Raw genomic sequence first — 15,074 nt, 5'->3', positions numbered from 1 at the left:
AAATGAGCTTGGCTTTTAATTATGAAAATATAGTTTTAATTTATAAGACATATAACAAAGCAAGATAGCTGCTAAATTCACTCTATCCTAGTAACTTCTTACTGTATACATTCATTTTTAATGTAATAAGAAAATCCTTTCAAAATTTTTAAAAGAATCACATTACACAAGAAGAGTCTCAATATTTCTAGAAAATAAATATGTTCTTAAGACACTTAATAATTCTTGAAATGAAAACCTAATTCTTCAGGCTTTTAAAATACTTGATATGCACTCTTTACATATATAGTTTCAATTTAATAATTTCCCTTCTTAAGAAATAAGTGAAACATACCACAAACATATCAAAGCAAGTTATTCATACTTCTCATTTAAGTAACTGTATTGTCATAGCACAGTTATTTTATGTCATCAAAAAGCACAAAGCCTTATTAGAATACTAACTTCAATGTCTGTTTCACAGATTTGCTCATAATAGATTTTTTTCATGCTTCTGCACTAATTCATTGAAGGACAATGTTTTACCGATTCTTGAAAAACTATCATTATCTGCCCCATAGTGGTGACTCATGCCTGCAATCTTAACACTTTGGGAGGCCGAGGCTGGCATTTTGCTTGAGCCCAGGAGTTCAAGACCAGCCTGGGCAACATGGTGAAAACTCATCTCTACCAAAAAAAAAAAAATTAAAAAGTTAGCCGGGCAAGGTGGCAGGCACCTGTAGTCCTAGCAACTCAGGAGGCTGAGGTAGGAGGATCACCTGGGCCTGGGAGGTTGAGGTTGTGCTGAGCCATGATTATGTCACTGTATTCCAGCGTGGGTGACATAGTGAGATCTTGTGTCAAAAATAATAATAATAAGATAAAATAGAAAATAAAAATATCATTATCTAACATTTTAAAAAGTTTATTTCCCAACCTATAAATATACTTTGTGGATTAACAAGAGAAAAATTTCAAGATATTACAAATTTAAAACAAATCTTTATGTATAATACCATTGTGATGTCTTTGACCAGTATCAATCTATCATGTGAGATAAAAAATATTAAATATACATTTATTGAATAAATGAATGGAAATCATAATTACCTTGATCACTATATTTAAAATTTAAATGAAGCAGGAAAGTAAATCTTCCTAATTATCATATACTTAACTGTTTAAAATCACTCTAATGACAAGTAATATGCTTTCAATCTTGAATTATAATTTTAAAATGCCTGTACTGTTCCATTCACTCATCCTTCTATTAGTTCAGTGAACAAATATTGATTACTTACCCACTGTGTGCCAGGTATTATGACAGATTCAGGGAGTACAAAAATGATTAAACGAGGGGATCAGTTGGAGTGACTGTTTTCTAGAAACAATGCCTGTTTCAGTTATGAACTAGTCTGTTTTGAAGAAAGTGGTGAGGGAAAGCTGAAAATCATATTTGCACTTTATTCAACAAATCTTATTGAGGTCTTATTATGAATCAGGGGCTCTCCTAGGTATGGGCATACAAAATTGATTAAGACCATGCTTGCTTGCAGAAAACAAACAAAAAAGCATCTTTATAATAAAAAGGAAAAAGAGGAATCCCCTTTGTAGGTTTCATAGTTTATAGTGATATTTCTGATGTCGTCTCAGAGAATTAGTCACAATTATGGGAACTCAGAAGGCATTCCGTTGAGATGAAATAGAGACTAAACTAGCAGAGATTACTTAGTGAAATAACAATTAGAATATAGTTGTAATTCATTTTAGAAGATATTATGGCTTACACATAGTAGATGTGATGGCTGAATAAGAGGATTGTTGAACGATGGCACCTTGGTAGCCATTACCCATTGCCACCATGATTTTGCATTAAAAAATCTGTGCAAAACGGCCGGGCACGTGGGCTCACGCCTGTAATTACCCAGCACTTTGGGAGGCCGAGGCAGGCGGATCACGAGGTTGGGAAATGGAGACCATCCTGGCTAACACGGTGCAACCCCGTAACTACTAAAAATACAAAACATTAGCCGGGCATGGTGGCACGCGCCTGTAGTCCCAGCTACTCGGGAGGCTGAGACAGGAGAATCGCTTGAACCTGGGAGACGGAGGCTGCAGTAAGCTGAGATCGCGCCACTGCACTCCAGCCTGGGCGACAGAGTGAGACTCCGTCTCAAAAAAAAAAAAAAAAAAAAAAACTTTGGGGTATATTAATAAACATTGTGTTTTTTAAAAAAAAATTAAATCTTTAATTTCCGTTTTCACGATTTTTCTTCTTACTTCCGAAAGGAAAGAAGTGCGTAGCTCTGTTGCCTGTACATCGTCCACGGCCCCTGGATCGGGGCGGGGTCCCCGGGGCCCCCCGGGGGTCCACATGCAGCCCCTGGGAGGCCGGTGCGGGGTGAGGTCCGGGGGCCGCTTCATTGCTGAGGTCCGGCCGGTTGGGGCCCCGGCGGCTGCTAGGCGCTCTGCTTGGCAGCTCCTGGGAGATGAAGCGGCGCAGGCGCTCCGGGTACTGGCTGTAGAGCTGGATGTCTTTGTGCCTGGCGCTCTCCACCCACAGCGGCTCCACCGCCTTGGCGCAGCGCTGGTAGAGTGCCAGCCCGTGCGAGAAGTCGATCACCTCGTCTTTCGTGCCGTGGATGATGAGCACGGGCGACGTGATCTCGGACACCTTCTGGATTCTGCGGGAGGGGCGTGGGGCGGGTGAGACCTCGCCCGGCCCGGGCGCCGCCCCCGTCCCCGACCCCATCCACGTCACCGCCCCTGTCCCCGCCCCAGCCTGCTCACTTGGGGAAGGCGTCGAAGCAGTAGGTCTTCTTGGTGTCAGGAAGGCGACGCTCAGGTCCAAGGTGAGCGGCGAGTGCAGCACCACCGCGGGGGACTCGTAGCGCGAGGCCAGGTCCACCGTGGGCGCTGTGCCGATGCTCTGCCGGTACAGGATGATGCTGTCCGGGCTGATGTGGTACCTGGAGGCACCGGAGCAGGGTCAGCCGCGGCCTCCGACTCGCGCGCACCCCTCCCGCCAGCGGGCGTCCCCGGGCCCAGCTCCGGATGCGACTCTCCAGTCTCCCTGCTCAGCCAAGTCAGTGGGTCAGTCCCAGGCTCCACACCAGTCCAAAGGGCCACCCCCAGTCCCCCAACACCGCAGCGGTGGGCGGAGCCGGCGGCCTGGTCCTGTTCCCTGGCGCTATGGTTCACTGGCGTTTCCTAGCCAGGATCTGCTGGATGCTGGCTAGGGAGTCCCCCTCGGGCTAGGGTAGGGGAAGCCCTGGCGCCTCTCCTTCTCCTGGTCACTCCTGGGCGCACACTGGGAACTGTGTGCTCCCCCACATCCTGAATGCTTCACGCCTTCCTGCCCAGGTTAGAAAGCCGTTCCTGGTACACTGGCCGGGGCAGGGTACACTCTTCCTCCCTGCAGCCCTTGCCCACCCCCTTGGCCATGAGGAATTCAGGCAGCTGTGTCCCCAGATGTCTCCACCCAATTTTGGACTCTCGGAGTCCCATGCCCAATGAGGTGCCAGCCCAACCCAGGTCAGCATCGAGGGTGGCGGCTGCGGGGGCAGCACCTCCTCCCACCAGCGCCTTCTCTTGGGGAGTGGACAAGTCCTCGGCCACCTCAGCACCACCAGCTCCCACCCAGGGCCACCCCCACCCCCAGGTCACTGGTGTGCGGCCCCTGGCCCAGCTGATCCAGCACCAGTCCCAAGGCCTCTTCGTGCCCAGTCCCAACCACGCGGGACCCACCTGCCACCCAGTCGATGCCGCGACCCCAGAACTCTCCCACACGCTCCAGGCTCTGATCCTAGGCAGATGCCCTCCTGCGAGGCAGGAGCATGGGCAGGTGTGCGTCCCGTCTGCCTGGCATTCGGACTCCACCAGCAGGGCTGTCCCCCTCCTTGGCCTGGAATCCCAGCCTCCTGGCAGCACTCCACAGCTCACTGCTCACCCATGGCCCAAAGGATGCTGCCTGGCTTGTGCCTGTGGCCCCAGCTCTGCCTCAGCCTCCCTGGCCTGCTCCCTGGCAGCCAAGGCCAGTAGTGTGCTGAGCCAGCCCAGCCCTGTCACCTGCTCCAGGCAGGAGCCCCAGCTGCCACCTGGTTGTCACCACTCAGACAATCAAACAAGACACATCCTCAGTGGAGGCCCTGAGTGCGATCTGGCCTCCCCCTCACGGCTCTGGGCCGAGGTTCCTGCAGGACAAAGCGGCAGCAGGACAGAAGGCCGAGCAGACAGAGCTCAGAGCTGGCCATGGTGGATGTGACTCTGCCGGTGCCCCGGGAAGTAGAGACAGAAGGGGGCCGAGGAAGCTGCATGAAGTGGTGCTTGGTTTCAGCGCCCCACACTGCCGGGAGCCCCCCAGAGCCAGGGTGGTGCAGGGGACCCAGCTCCCAGGCCCACAGCAGGGACTGCCTGGGATATCGCCAAGGCAATGAGGACCCTACCTCCCCAGCGTCTCTGACTTCTCAGAGCTGCGCCTGGCCCCTGCAGAAGCGGGTCAGACCACTGGGCTGGGCAGGGCAGGGCAGGGCCAGGACGAGACAGCCCCAGTGGGTGGCGAGCAAGAAAGGCCTCCAGAGGCCCACGCGGGTCTTCCGGTCCAGAGCAGCACTGGCCCGGGCGGTGCTCAAACACGAGAGAAGGGCCCAAGCAAGCGCAGGGCTGGGGACCTGGATGATTAGGAGGGCTGGATCTGGAATCGAGGCTGGCCCAGACCTCGGGTGTGTGCTGGGGGTCTGCACCTGAACCTGCAGGCCCTGCCCCGGGATGGCCGATCTCCACAGCCACAGGGCCTCATGGGCCAGGCCTCGGGACCTCGATGCAGCAGCCTCGCCTCACCTGGCCCCAAGTGCTGCCTCGGCCCGTGGGCTCCCAGCCACACGTGCACAGACCCCCCGACACCACCCACCCCCTCCCGCCGCGTGGTGTCCACGCCCCTGTGACAAGCTCAGCCCCTTCTTGTTCTCAGGCCAGGGGATCCCAGGGAGCCTGGCTCCACAGGCCAGGGTGTGGGGGGACCTCCTGGCCACACCTTAGCCGTGTGGAGGCTGCACCCGCACGCCTGAGCTCACCTGTCCGGCTCTCTGGCCGCATGCGTCCACTGTGGCTCCCCTCCTGCAGGGCCGCCCACCTTCCTCCCGGGGAAGCCCGACCCTCCCCTCGGCCGCCGACCTGGTCCCCTCTCGGGTGTGCCCAGGCTGAGCTCCCCCCAGGGCCGCCCTCACCTGGTGCGCAGGGCCTGCCAGGCGGCGTCCATGTCGGCGTAGAGGTTGGTCTCGGAGGGCCTGCCGGAACTGGCACCGTAGCCGGAGTAGTCGTAGGAGAAGATGTTGCAGTGGAGGCGGGAACCCAGGCCAATGTAGAAGCTGCCCATCTGGCCCAGGTCCACGGCGTTGCCTTTCTTGTTCGTGCACCTCTGGTCAGACACAGTTCAGCTGATCTAGGCTGGGCTTGGCTAGCATTGGCTTGAAGCTGCAGCTGGTGTCCAGATCTGTTCCATGTATTTGTTATCCTCCTCAGCCCTCCCGGGTACTTGAAGCATTTTATTGTTATGGCGAAAGTCAGGAGTGCAACCTGCCTGTGCAAAAACATGCCAGGCTTCTGTTGCCTTAAATCCTCTAAGATACCCCTTTGGCTTAAGCAAAGTCACACAGCAAGGATCAAAGTCAAGGAGTGGGGAATTATATCTGTCCCTTAGAGATGGAGATAGGGGAGAGTGTGAACAAATGCAGTGTCCTGAAAGATTGTAACATAATGAATTCAGTATTGTTTTTGTTTGTTTGAATGAAGCTTTGCATGGACACAGTACAGTAGAAAAGTACTATTTGAACTCTTTCTCCACATTCATAAAATTGCTACATAGTTTCTACCATGATTATATTTTTATGATCCATTTTTGTGTACAGATCTGAAAACTTTATACTAGAATTTATTAGCTGAGGAAAGGAACATCCACTGACATCATCATATACAAATATTTCTCAACATTTTAATGCTTGTGGTATTGTTAATGTTTCTGGGGAAAAATACTTAAAATCATAGAAGTGATTTCTAAGTCAGTTATTGATTTATTCTAATGAATTATAAAAATCAGACTAAATTACTAATAGAGAAATTCCATTTGAAATACTAGTCTGAGCTACAAATGAGATGGATTTTTGTGCTCATCATTTGTACTGTAGTTATGTTTGTTGAGATTGGGTTATTAAAACATAATTATAACTATCAGCAGAAAAGCCTGTTGTGCTATAATTAAATCATCTAAACAATCATTTTTGTGGTCTTAATATCCTGGATTTCTCAATTCATTGTAGTAGATAAGATTTCTCTTTAAATACTACTTATTATCAGCAGCTTGCTTTTCTGTGAATGCTAGAAAATTTAGAATTCTGCATTAACATTTAATAAAATATATGCTATCCTAATATTGATGCATTATATTTATCTATACAACATGCAACAAGAGAGAAATATTGGATGAATTAGAATATTTGCAGCCCATGGCAATTATCTGTAGCAACATTTTTTTTTGTCTTCAGAAAAATATAGATTTTTTGGAAATGGATTTGTTCTAGTTTCAATCTAGGAAGAACTACTTATGGAAGTTTTGTGTACAGGATACTGATGTTTTCAAATATAATGCATTATTATTTTAGTTTAGTTTCTTTTACCACATACTTAGAAATTGTTCAAGTGAACAGGCTATTAAAACTAATGGTATAGATGAATGGTATAAAAAGGCATTGTAAACATCCCAGTTTTCCCAAGCCATGAATTTTAACACTGGATTAAGGAGATGAAAATGGAGCCACTGGGAATGTGGATTCTTTGCTAATAATTATTTTTCTTCCTTTAAAAAGATTCTTCAAAAGGCAAGAATATGGAAGTATTTCAGGAGATATTCTTGAGGTATCTAAAATACATACTCTTCCTATCAAAATCAATAAATAGATTGATGTAAGATAAAGTCAGGGCAACTGATTTTGCATGTGAGTGTACACACAGACACATATCCATGTATTCTCCATCTGTTCTCAGTTACTGAATTATTAGACTCGACTGAGTGATCACTTGACTGTGTTTAACCTGAGAAACAGACTCTTAACAAGAAGAACAATATTTTGAAAACTAGATTGTTCCTACTACTTCTCAGCATGCATCAGCCACTCTTTTTCCCCATCCCATCTCCTGCCAAACTGGTCTCTAAATATCTGTTCCACTTGGAGACACTATTGGATGTTGTTGTAAATGACTTAAATGAATATTCACTCTACCTGCTTTCATATTAATTCAATTTTCATAGGATGGTCTCTATGGGATCAAGCAAAAGGACTTAGTGGAATATCTCTATATGACTCCAGAAAGTAAAGAATGTGGTGAGTTTAACAGAGTGCCCCTTCCTTTACTAAATGTGAATGATGTTTCAGCATGAAGCCAGAGTGAAAAGTCCTAACATATGTTTGTCTGGACAGCCAACAATTGGTCACATTGCACATTTCATGTTACAAAGGAGCTTCATGGTAGTATAAATGAGGGTCAGGAAAAGACACTTAACTGTGGTCAGGGCTTTAAAATGGAGCCAGAGCAAGAATTCTGGAAGTTGACAATATCAGGAAGGAAACCTCTGTAAGCAGGCACGCAGGGGACTCCAGAAATCTCTTCTTTGCCCCTACAACTCTGGACTTTCAGAAATACACACCCCGTTCTCCTGTATTAATACACAATTCATGTTCACAACATCAAAAATCAATTTTAAAATAGTAAACCTAAGGTAGATGGAAAGACATTATAGCCTCAGCATGCCTGAGATGTGAGGAGAAAATCAGAAAGATGTAAGTGTGAAGAGAAAGGGACATCGTGCTAATCAATCATTTAAAATTTTTACTCCAGAGAAATGGCAATATTTCACAGATTGTTTCTCATCACCAATCTCACAAGTATAAGTATTTTTTGAAAATTTTCCTCTCAATTCTTTTCACTGACAGTGAAGTCCAGAATAGGTTGATTTAGATCTAGCTCTTTTCAGCCTCAATACTCCATAATCACCTTGGCTTTTTTGATTATGACTGGACGGCATGTACTATTATTTTAATATTAAACATTTAGTAAATAATTTTAAATGTTATCCTGAAATAACTATGGGCTTTATTCATTTACTGTACATATTTCTAAAACATTCATAAGAACTTAAGGATTTTAATTCAAATGGTCCCTAAAGTAGAAAATGCACTCACAGATTATGCATATGTTTTTAAGAAAAAGAAACGTGCCATTTGTTATTAAATTGAGTAGACTTTGTATCCTTTAGAATTTGGGCAGAGTTTTCTTGCTATATTGTAGAGAACCTATCAACCATATTTTAATTTTCTTCTTTTTCAGGTTTTCAAAATTAACATTGGCATTGGTCCACTAATTCATTGTTTTCTATTTTTGGATGAGTGTGCATAGATCACCTCCATCTTAATTTTCAACATAAACTTTTAGCAGAATCTTTCATGTTTCATTGCCATGTAAGCAGATGTGATTTTTATTCTTTTTCATTTTCGTTGAACAGTTACTTCATTTGAAATTTTTGACTTGATTTAATTTAACTTTATTTTTTGGTGGTAGATACATCTGTTGCCACCTGTGTCTGGTTGGCATTTTAATGTGTTGCCTCGAAGCTGTAACCACAATAGTGGCACATTTTCCTGCTGTTCTTTATTCTTTGTTTCATGTGTATCTATTTTCAATAAATTGCATTGGTATGTTGTCATAGATTTTCTTTTTGTCTGTCAGATTTTCTGTTGTAATTATTTTAATTTATGCCTTTGGAAATATTTCATGGTTGTTACTTAAAACAGCAGAGCTCTTTGAGAAAGTTTTCATGGTTTCCCAAATGTACATTCATATAGATTATTTAGTAGTTATTACATAATGATCTTTGGAGCAATAAATGCTGTTATATAAGAACAATTCCCAAATGTAATTTGAAAGTTATAAGCTAGCCTTTGATGGCCTAGAATTAATGTACCTTTATAATTCTAATCCGCATGTGAATTTAAGAAGACCATGGATTGAGGATTGGGTGCATAATTCTCAGGGCCCAGTACAAAGTGAAAATGTAGAGCCCTTTGATAAAAAATTACAAAGAATTTCCAGATGACCATAATAGGTCATGCACGAGGCCTTTCTAAATGCGTAGAGTGACCATGAAGCCGTGGGCATTGTTTTGTTTTGTTTAATCTTACTGTTTGGTTGTAAAGCAGATCTTTAAATCAAGAGAAAAAAGAACACCAAAGAACATCTCTATCAAAATGTTTTAAACATTATAGAAGATTAGATCCATATAAATGAAAGGGATAAAGAAAAAGCACATATCCAACCTCAAATATAAAGCATGGAATTCTTATATGAACTCCATTATAGCACTTGAAATTTCAGCTCTATTTTCATTTTTGAACAACTCTAGATATATCTATATATTTTAGTCTAAAATTTAATTTTTATAAATTCTAAGTACTTCCCCAAATTCTACCTTAGATAAACAATTCAGAGATAACTCTGTTTCCTATTCTATTAGGTGGAACCTATGAAATTGTCAGTATTCAGCCTTTTCTGTCCTACAAAATAATGACAGTTTTGTGTTTCCACCTAACACATGGCAGCCCAATAAATATGTGAAGGTCAGGACCATAGAGCTATCACACTAAACAATACTAAATGCATACACATACCCTTTCCAAAACCCGGCAGATCTTCTTTTCCCCAAACGAATCATTCTTTGACTCTTCACCCATTATTCATGTGAGAAATTTTCCAGGCACTTCAGCATGTCAGCTGAGTGACTGTAACAATTAGATTTATTCATTCTCCTCTCACAATTTGACATTCTTTATTGAAACGCATGATCTAAATGTTGACTAATAGTCTGCATAGTGAAACATGTTTACTAGTTCCCATGACCTAAAACAATGTAAACCATGATTCAGAAATTTCTTTTCTTAAAAACTTCTAAACAATATGTCTGCTGGGATAAACTGGTGCAATTTCTATGTGAAACCTAAAGAATTTCAATGACACATTTTCATCCTTGTTGCCATCAAATAATCACTTTAATAGTGCCCCATCTTCCATACTCCTTCATATGATTTTCTATATTATTATTTTCCATCATTCATTCTGTTAAAACTACAATAGTTTCTGCAGAGAAATGACAGATTTTCCCGCTTCAGAGGCATTTCTGCATTGAGCTCTCATAAACCTCTCTAACATGGTGGGCAATAGACTCAGTAACATTTGTGTATGAATTCGGTTGTGAACTACAAAAGGCTCATGTATAACGTCAAAAAGCAACTCGGTAAAAACAATTCTATTGAAGATAGTATGAACTAAATATATAATTTTAGGATGGCTTCAACTGAGACAAAAATACCTTCGATACAGTGTGGAGCAATGAATTTCTAACATTTTTATCTGCTTAACATTTTTCATCAGCACAATTTATACAGAAGCCCAACAGGAGACATTCTGGTTCACATGGAATTTCTCTGCTCGCTTGAGCCCTGTAGAAATCCCACTGTGTTGGTAAACAGCAACAGCAACCAGAAGATACTAAGCTTGAATTCTCAGTGGCTCAACCAAACCAAAATTTGTTGGTTGCTCCCATAAAGTTCAATGTCAGTCAGAATAAACTCCTCTAGCCTTAACCTATGACACACATTGCACGTAACCTTCAAAGTACTGGCAGTGGAAAAGGAGAGAACTTGGAATGAGGCAGGGGCTTTTTATTGCCTTAGCCCCAGAGTGATTCATGGCACTTCCCCTCAGAGTCTCTTAGATCTTTCCACGTGATCCCAACATAACTGGAAGTCTCTGAAATATCTGGGAGTGCATGAATATTTGCTGAGTATTCATTACATGTCTGTTTACAGACTCCATTTTGCTTTCTAAGATGCTCCCTAACTCTTCTCAGAAGCTTTACATAACATGCTATAAAACACGGATCTAATCAAAATATCACCCTATACCCTATAAATATGTACAATGATGTGTCAATTTAAAAATTAAAGCAAAAAATCCACTGATCTAAAGGGATGATTTCCTCATGCTTTAGGTAATTCTTCATGGAATATTGGTCTGCAATACCAAACTTTTATTAAGAATTTGGCTGCAAAGAATCCAATAATGTATTTTCAGAAAGAGACTGGAATGCCACAATCTTGTGCATCAACAAAACAAGGTGTCCCTTTTTGACATTTGGGTCTCTGCATGACTTCTGACAGAAAGGACAGGCTCAGAGGACATATGGGCATGTCCAACATTTCATTTCTAAAAGACTTCTGGATCTGCTCTAAAGAGGGCATGAGTCTAGGAAATTTCTGACCTCCAGAGCACAGACAGTGCTTCTTCAGAGAAATTATAGATTTTCCCACTTCAGAGGCATTTCTGCATTGAGCTCTCATAAACCTCTCTAACATGGTGGGCAAGTTCATATTTCAGTCTTTCACATTTAGCTCTGAGTTTAGTACTTGCTGGATTTTAAATTAGGTTTCTTTGACATGAAATGAAATCTTCAGCTGCCCGTTAGTTCCAAAGCAGGCCCTCAAACTCAACACATTAAAAAATTAGTCTTTTCCTCAGAATCTTGTTCTTCTTTCAGACTTTCCAGTTTTCATTACAGATACCACCTGTCAGACAGTCATTTGGGCTTAACATTTTAAAGTCTGTTCTGGGTCTTCCACATTCATTATTATCTACGGTCAATCACATTCCAAGGATTGTTGCCTCCAATGCAGGCCTTTTTCTCAATTTTATTTTCTCCTGTCAGAGTCATGCACAGATTAGCTCTCAAGTGAGCTTTATAATGGCCTCCTAGCATCTAAACTCTCCTTTTTTCCAATTGATAGTTCTGCCAGAGTTGGCTTCTTAAAGCAGAGGTTAGACTGCATTTCTCTAAGTAAATTCCAATGACACCAGAACAGTGATTCTTAATAAGTATTACAAGTAGGGAAATATGGATGGGAGAGTTTGCTTAGTAAATAAGTTCATAAAATCTAGGTTAAATAAAGTTAAATGGGGTTTACTTTTTGCTGTTGCTTGTTAATGTGCATTTGAAATTTCTAAAGTGGCATTACATATCCATAATTTCCCTTATCTATTTGACAAAGGAATCTGGTTTGTTTAGAAGCATTTTTTCAGAACTTCTATAGGTCAACCTTTCAGAAATTCCTCATTATCAACAGTCAAACCCAGATGTATTTTCTTTGGCTCTCACAACAGGCTTAGAGGAATTTCTAGTCTGTTCTCCTGATGTTTCATTATGTGCATCTTTTGCTTAGGCCTGTTAAACCTACTCAATGTGTGTATCTTCTACTCCATGTCTTTATTTCTACTGTTGTCTTAACAGGAAATCTTTGCAACCCAATTCATAGTTTTTGTTCTTTGGAAAAATCCAAATCATGATCATGAATACATATTTTTTCTCTATTGAGATTTTCCTGTTTTTATGTATCACAGCCAGAAGTAATCACTGCATAGAGTATTTCTGTAGAAAGATAGTAGAGTTCTATTTTAACACAATATTTACTATACACCAAGCAAAGGTCTAGGTATTTGTACTTACTATTTTATATATTCATCCCATCAACGCAATGAAGAAATATTAATAAATCCATTATATATGCTAAAAGGTACCTACACATATATGCCACATGTGCAGGTTTTCTCAGATATTATTAGCTAGGGAAGCTGTGTTGTAACAATCTTCAAAAACTTCTTTCTATTGTTTACATGCTATTCCACATCATTTTGTTTTCATTTCTTTTGTAGTATCTAATGTATTCTACTAAAAAAAAAAGTAGGGTAGTTGGAAAACTCTTGTGAAAAAAATATATATTACATTTATACTATTCTTCATGATTCTCAAAATTTTCATCATTATTAATGTTTTGTATATATATAGTGTGTGTGTGTATGCATGTTAGATATATAATTTAAAAGAAAACAATAAGTTGGTGCCTTATGGCAGATTGTTCCTTAAGTCCTGCATTTAAAACATAGACACTGAGTGAATCAGCATATTTGATCATCTTTTAACTACAATAGATAATTATACATTAAAAATACATTAACCATCCAAATACATCATTTTTCTTATTTATTTATTTATTTATTTTTATTATTTATTTTTTTTTTTTTTGAGACGGAGTCTCGCTCTGTCGCCCAGGCTGGAGTGCAGTGGTGGGATCTCAGCTCACTGCAAGCTCCACCTCCCAGGTTCCCGCCATTCTCATGCTTCAGCCTCCCGAGTAGCTGGGACTACAAGCGCCCGCCACCACACCCAGCTAATTTTTTTGTATTTTTAGTAGAGAAGGGGTTTCACCATGTTAGCCAGGATGGGCTCAATCTCCTGACCTCGTTATCCGCCTGCCTTGGCCTCCCAAAGTGCTGGGATTACAGGCCTGAGCCTCGGCGCCCGGCCCAAATGCATCTTTAGGAAAATTATATTTAAGCTCTTCATGGAGACATTAAAAAACCAAGCTGCATTAATGATAAATAATTATATCACTCATTAGTAAGGAGTAAATAGCTGTTTTCTATTTGAGAAGTGTTAATTGGATTGTCCATCTGTATGCAGGAACATCTGTTTTCTGACATGCTTTAATCACCATTTGTTTTGTACTTGTACCATAATTACACTTGTTTGTAATATTGAACTCGAGACAATGATTAAAATCAACTTATGAATACGATTCTTTTATGCTTTTGTATTTCATTAGAAAATGTGTAATTCTAGTATGACATTTATAAGTATATATAAAAGAAAGTATTTGATTAACAAAATGCCTCAACAGATTATGTCAGTAAAATGAGTGTTGTATTACGCAGTCTATGTTATTATTTTGGCATTTTTAAGGAAAGTTTATTGCTTCGTGGAATCTTTTTTTTTTAACTGACCATCTATGAATTTTCTGTATTCTTTATTTCAGTGTGATCACATGGTCATAGAAGAGACATTTTTAGATCATCAGAAGTTGACAGTTTTCAATGTAGTGTATGTGCTTTGTATAAGATGGAATTAAGTTTGGTGTACGGGTGATAGATGAATTTTTACTGAATGATGGATAACTGCTGTTCTATTAATGACATTTCATCAATCAACTCTTTTGGATATGATTTATCACAAAATGTTGCTGACTTAATTTTCGTGGATTAACTGAGGTGAAAGTGATACCTGGTAGAAGTTTCATTAATACAAATTTTCCTCTCTTAGGAGTAGGATGGATTATATTATTTGTCGAAATGCCTTTCCATGTAAGTTGTTAACTGTCAGTTTTCTTGTCCTGTGAATCATATCTTTTCTGTATTTGCTGAAATAGAGACTTAACATTGTTAAATGATTTTTCCATGTCATGGAAAATGTATGCCTCTAAATCTGCATTCCTTCCTACAAATCACGAGTTCAAAATGACTTTTTTTAAGAAAAAAATGATGGATTTCCGGTATTTTGTGGCAGGATAAACTCCCTGTAGCCTATCTTACATGTTGATTACAACTACAACTATGAAAAGTACAATAAGCAACTAACTGAGGAAACTGAAAAGTAAATAAAAGTAGAATTATGAGTGATAAGCAAAATCTGGAGAAGCACCCTGCAGTAGTGTGAGCTTCCATTGTTGTATTTCTTTCAATCAAAACCAAAACAAACAAACAAAACAAACAAAAACCAGAAAAGAACACCACCACCAAGAAAACACTCAAGGAAAATAGATATTGTGATAGAAACAGCAGAAATGTCGAAAAACAGAACCAGAAGGTTAGAATTATTAGAGAAAATAATATGAAAAGAGTAATTTTAAAGTATCTAAACAAAATTTTAAAAAGGAATTTAAAAAAATAAGCAAGGAGAAGACAGAATAAAAGTAGGTTGATAATTCATTTGTTAGCATTTGTCTGTTTGGTATTTGTTGACCATTTTATTTAAAAAAAATTGGCTCTATTTGATTTTGGTGTATTTCTTGTATATGTATCATAAAATTTAGTATTTTTTATTATTATTAAATACTTTATATTGTTAAATGATAATTTATCTTTATTGATAAGAAAGATGTAGT

At 40.9% G+C, this 15,074-nt stretch overlaps 1 pseudogene; it reads right to left on the bottom strand.

Moving 5' to 3' along the window:
• Positions 1 to 2,227: 2,227 nt before the first annotated feature.
• On the bottom strand, positions 2,228 to 9,758 carry LOC112131511 (alpha/beta hydrolase domain-containing protein 17A-like; annotated as a pseudogene).
• Positions 9,759 to 15,074: the final 5,316 nt, after the last annotated feature.

This window comes from Pongo abelii, chromosome 16 (genome assembly GCF_028885655.2).
Source record: "Pongo abelii isolate AG06213 chromosome 16, NHGRI_mPonAbe1-v2.0_pri, whole genome shotgun sequence".
Classification (NCBI taxonomy): Eukaryota; Metazoa; Chordata; class Mammalia; order Primates; family Hominidae; genus Pongo; species Pongo abelii.
The sequence above is the reverse complement of the archived record's forward strand: the minus strand, read 5'-3'. Positions and strand labels throughout refer to the sequence as shown.